The sequence below is a fragment of the Apium graveolens genome, unplaced genomic scaffold (genome assembly GCF_009905375.1).
Source record: "Apium graveolens cultivar Ventura unplaced genomic scaffold, ASM990537v1 ctg673, whole genome shotgun sequence".
NCBI classification, from domain to species: Eukaryota; Viridiplantae; Streptophyta; class Magnoliopsida; order Apiales; family Apiaceae; genus Apium; species Apium graveolens.
Genome location: NW_027419733.1, coordinates 84,081 through 90,080, shown reverse-complemented (window position 1 = coordinate 90,080; position 6,000 = coordinate 84,081). Strand labels below are relative to the sequence as shown.

At 38.9% G+C, this 6,000-nt stretch overlaps 1 non-coding gene across 1 annotated transcript; it reads left to right on the top strand.

Annotated features, from left to right (window-relative positions):
• The first annotated feature begins 5,673 nt into the window (after positions 1–5,673).
• On the top strand, positions 5,674–5,779 carry LOC141703553 (small nucleolar RNA R71). Its single transcript, XR_012567598.1, has one exon. It is a non-coding gene; the product is annotated as a small nucleolar RNA R71 (small nucleolar RNA).
• The last annotated feature ends 221 nt before the right edge of the window (positions 5,780–6,000 follow it).

The following is a 6,000-nucleotide window of genomic DNA, read 5'->3' as shown; positions in this document are numbered from 1 at the left end:
GTTAATGGACCAATTGCCTTTACAGGTGTTAGGAGAGGATACTGATCCAAAAGCCATATGTCAGTGGTCAGTGTCTACCTCCTCAGGCTTAAATCCCCTGGATGCATCTGCGGATAGTGGATCTGACATAGGCGCAGATCGGTAACTTGTTGACAATGATTCAGATATTACCAGATGAGTCACAAGGAAATGTCTTCACAGACATTAGAAGGGAACTTTGATCTTTATGCTAAATTCGTTGGATCATTGTTTACCTTCCCAGAATTCAAATCTGGAACCCTAAAAGGGAAACTAGCAACTTGTAGATTATGACTCAGATTCATCTGATGAGTTTAACAAGGATGGGGATTTGCGAACTCCCATTGCACCACCTGTGACCTCCTTAAGGATGGCTAAGGTGATTTTCCTTGCAGGTACAGCTGGATTATGGAGCTATGAGAGAAGAGTGATACACTTGTGAGAATGAGTGTAAACACGAGTGGAGAGAAGAGTGAAACACATGTGAGGTACACTAAACAGAATCACACACTTACAGTGAGGAAGAAAGAGAAACTTCTTGTTATTTCTTTTCCAACCAAGTGAAATATGAGAACTCCTTCAGACGACGGCATACATTCCTTCTTTAAGGGGGAGATAAAAGCTTAAGTAATAGTTTGGAGGATTCCTCAACTAAGGGGGAGAAATAGCAGGGAGGAAGAAAAAGATCATATGTACACTACACCACGCCATTGTTGTTTGTAACTACGAATCCTATTGTACGGGAGAGGTGGTAAACACAAGGTGATTTTCTAGTAAGGGAAGAAGCTATTTTCAAAAGGGGAGTACCATTGGTTTTTATCTGCGGATCCTATTGTACGGGAGAGGTGGTAAACGAAGGTGATCTTCTTTAATCAGTTTATTCTCATAGGGGGAGAAGCAAGAGAGATATGGGCTTCTCAACAGGAAATGTGGTTGTACAAATGAAGATGGAACTACTTGAAGATATGTTCAGTCTAGAGGAACATCTACTTGGAATCTGGAAAATGTTAAATCTAGTCCAGAACTTTTCTACTATTTACTTTGTATTTCTTTTTATATCTTTTTCTTATTTGTTAGTTGAGTTATCCTCTAGGTATTTGTGTGTTATTGTCTAACAAACAAATAGGGGGAGATTGTAAGTCATATGTCATAGCCTATTTGTATATTCGAGGATTCAACTCAACTCAAATAAGAATGTAATAAGTAAATAGTGGATCTACCGTCAGAGAGATCTCGCAAAGTAACATCTGTCAGAGGATTCAGAAATAAGGTTCATCTACAGACTTGAGGAGTTAATTCACTGGAAGAAGTTCAAAAAATTGATCAAGCCTCAGTGATATAAATCAAGATCGTGGATTTAATCAAGTGACAGAGATCTCGTCAGAGTATCATTAATTACAAGGATTTAATCTGAAGAAAATCAAAGTGTCAAATTCAAGACATGAAGAAACGTCACGGAAGTTAGTCACTCATGAACCAGACAGTACATCGAGTGTCAACATTCAAGTGGTGGAATTGATTCATATATTTTAGTGATTTTCAGAAGATATACAGAAGAATAGATGCTGCTCAAGATTAGTATTAATTCTCTATTAATTAATTAAGTCATATAATTTAATTAAGAAAATAAATTATATCTGCAAAAGATTAATTTATTTGATTAATTAAATTAATTGATTAATTAATTCTGAATTAATATTAAGAATTTTCAGAATTTAAATTGGTTTAAAAATCTGTTTTAATTCAACAAGACAACTGATTGTATTAGTATGACAATCGGTATGACAATCAATAGTCATACCGAAAGTCATGCTAATTCAAAAGGATTGTCTTACCAGAATTTTTATAGGATTTAAATCTATTTATTTTCAGCAAAAACAATCTGTTTGAACTACTATGACAATCGGTATGACAATTGATTGTCATACCGAAAGTCTTGCTAGTTCATTCTGATTGTCTTGCTAGTTCTAAGGATAGTCCTACCGATTGTCTTGCTGAGCTCAGGATTGTCTTGCCAGTTCAATTCTATTCAGTTGATTGATTAAAAGAAGCAGAAGCAGTTCATTCAAATTATTCAATCAACAATACAGAACCCGAGAACAAAAGAAAAAGAAGCAGAACAATATTTCATCTTCTCTGCAAAACTTCAAGATCAATTTCTAGATTGTAAAGTTAAATCCAATCAACTAGAAATCTTTATCTTGTTCTTGTGTAACAATCTAGCGGATCAAAATCCCTAGAACTTAATCTCAAATCGCGTTTAGCATTTGATTCTAATTATTGCAAAAATAGAAAAAGTTCATGTCGAATTTATTCTAAATTTGTGATAATTAATTTGAGATTAATTCCTTGTAATCGATACAGTTGTTGTAACACCTTTCAAGTTTAATAATATTCTTATTTAACTTGAATTTTGTTTCACATTTTTTATTCCGCATTTATTCGATTATTCAGTACCATTTGTATTCAACCCCCCCCTTCTACAAACGCATTGGGACCTAACAACCACAGACAATAGCCAAAAGTTCTTTCTCCGTAGTAGTATAATTCAGTTGAGCACCGTTGAGGGTCTTTAGCATAGTAAACCACATGAAATATGTTGTTCTTCCTCTGCCCAAGAACTGCTTCATCTGCATAATCACTTGCATCGCACATCATCTCAAAAGGTTCATTCCAATCAGGTGAAGTTATGACTGGTGTCGAGATTAGACTCTTCTTCAATATCTCAAACGCTGCAAGGCACGCGTCATCAAATTTGAAAGGGACATCTTTCTCTAGTAAACTGCACAATGGCTTTAAAAGTTTCGAGAAGTCCTTGATGAAACGCCTGTAGAAACCCGCGTGAACTAGAAAACTGTGAATTCCCTTGACAGAAATAGGTGGGGGAAGATTCTCAATGACCCCCACATTGGCCTTATCCACCTCAAGACCCTTACTAGAAACCTTGTGCCCGAGAATTATGCCTTGACGCACCATGAAGTGACATTTCTCCCAATTGAGAACTAGATTGGTCTCAACGCACCTCTTGAGGGCGTGTCCAAGATTTTGCAAGCATTTATCAAAAGAATCGCCAAAGACTGAGAAGTCGTCCATGAACACTTCCACATTCTGGCCAATCATGTCAGAAAAGATGGTCATCATACATCGCTGAAATGTGGCTGGTGCACCACACAGACCGAAAGAAACTCGTCTGAAGGCGAATGTACCGAATGGACAATTGAAGATAGTTTTCTCCTGATCTTCTAGAGCGATACAAATCTGGTTGTAACCTGAATAACCATCCAGAAGATAATAGTACTCATGACCAGCCAACATGTCAAGCATCTGATCAATGTAGGGCAGGGGAAAGTGATCTTTTCTAGTGGCTTTGTTCAGCTTCCTATAGTTCATACAAACTCTCCACCCCGTGTCTGTCCGTGTAGGAATAAGCTCATTCTTCTCATTTACTACCACAATGATACCACCTTTCTTTGGTACACATTGAACCGGGCTTACCCATGAACTGTCAGAGATAGGATAAATGATCCCTGCATCTAGCCACTTCAGAATTTCCTTCTTTACTACTTCCTTCATGATTGGATTTAGTCTTCTTTGCTGCTCGACTATAGGTTTTCTACCTTCTTCTAGCAGAATTTTATGCATGCAGTAAAAAGGGCTGATTCCCTTGATATCTGTTATAGTCTATCCAATTGCCGATTTGAACTCTCTCAGAATTCTTAAAAGCTTTTCCTCATCTTTACCTGAAAGGTCAGATGCAATAATAACAGGCAGAATAGATGCATCACCTAAAAAAGCATACCTCAAATGTTCAGGTAAAGGCTTAAGCTCAAGAGTGAGAGCTTTCTCAATAGAAGGCTTGAGGCGTTTAGGAGTTTTGTTCAATTCTTCAATTCCAAGAGATTCAAAAGGCATATCGATCTTCCTTTTCCAGGGAGAAGCATTCAAATACTGTAGTTGCTCATCACCTTCGTCATCTTTACTGTCTGAATTTCCTAACAAGGCTTTTTCTAAGGCATCAGACCTTAGCATTTGATCAAGTTCCGATGTGACCACCGAATCGACCAACTCGACTTTTAAGCACTCCTCATTATCAATAGGAAATTTCATAGCATTGAACATATTGAAAGTCACATCCTGATCCAACACTCGCATTGTAAGCTCACCATTCTGTACATCAATCAAGGTTCTACCAGTTGCCAAGAAAGGCCTTCCCAAGATTATGGGAATCTTCTTGTTCTCCTGGAAATCAAGAATGACGAAATCAGCAGGGAAGATGAGTTTATCCACCTTAACCAAGACATCTTCCACAATACCTCTCGAATATGTAATAGAACGGTCGACCAATTGCAAGGTCATGTAAGTTGGTTTGGGATCAGGTAAGTCCAATTGCTTGAAAATTGACAAAGGCATCAGATTGATGTTAGCTCCCAAATCACATAAGCATCTGTCGAAAGATACTTTTCCAATGGTACATGGAATAGTGAAGCTTCCTCGGTCTTTAAGCTTTAGAGGCAAATTCTGCTCTAACACAACACTGCATTCCTCCGTGAGAGTGACAGTCTCTAAATCATCTAGCTTCACCTTCCATGAAAGAATACCTTTCATAAACTTTGCATAACTAGGCATCTGCTCGAGAGCCTCATCGAAAGGTATGTTGATATGAAGTTTCTTGAACACCTCCAGAAACTTCTCGAATTGCTTGTCCAGCTTTTTCTTCAGCAGCCTCTTAGGAAAAGGCGGTAGAGGACAGATCTGTTTCTCCCCTGTATTACCCTCAGGCAAAGTGTGCTCAACAGTAGTCTTCCTTGGTTCCACATCTTTATCCTGCTATTCTACTTCTTTCTCAGCTCCAGCTTTTTCAGTCAACTCTTGAGTTTGTTCGGGATTAGAAACCTTTCCAGACCTCAAAATGATTGCCTTTACTTGCTCCATAGCTTCCTTCTTTCTTGGAACTTCAGTGTCACTAGGTAGTGTACCAGGCTAACGATTTAGCAAGGCATTGGCAATTTGCCCAATTTGATTTTTCAAGGTCTTGATAGAAATGGCTTGGCTCTTGCACATAAGCTTCAACTCCTCTAATTCAGATTTTTCATTAGCTGGTTGCAGCTGGATTTGTTGTTTTGGTGCATACTGCAGTTGCTGAAAACCAGGGGGTTGTACTGCTTAGCTGGATACTGATGATAAGGTTGTTGAACCGTATTCTGAGCATTGCTCCAACTGAAATTAGGATGATTACGGTTGTTTGGATGATAGGTGGCTGGCACAGGTTGCTGCGATCGCTGGAAGTTGCTCACGAACTGAGCTGATTCATTCGAAATTATGTACTGATCAGTCTCATGGGGACCAGCACAAAGCTCACATACACTAGTGATTTGATCAAATCCATAATTAGCCAAAGTGTCCACCTTCATTGTCAAAGCCTTAAGTTAGGAAGCTATAGCAGTTGTTGCGTCCAACTCCAGAATTCCTGCTACTTTTCCCTGAGTCAGTCTCTGGGAAGGATCCTGGTACTCATTAACAGCCATCAGTTCAATAAGTTTATAAGTTTCATCATAGCTTTTAGCCCATAAGGCTCCTCCTGATGCTGCATCAAGCATGGGCCTAGAAGTAGGACCCAATCCATTGTAGAAACAGTTGATAATCATCCAATCAGGCATGCCATGGTGTGGGCACTTCCTTAGCATCTCCTTATATCGATCCCAAGCCTCACATAGAGATTCTCCAGTTTGCTGCACAAACTGGTAAGAGCATTGCTGATTGCTGCAGTCTTCGCTATGGGAAAAAATTTAGTGAGAAACTTTTGAGCAAGAATATCCCAAGTTATGATAGACCCTATCGGTAGAGAGTGTAACCAGCACTTAGCTTTGTCCCTCAAAGAGAATGGGAAGAGTCGCAGCTTGATAGCGTCTTCAGTCACACCATTGAACTTGAAAGTATCGCATATCTCGATGAAATCCCTGATGTGCATGTTGGGGTCTTCGG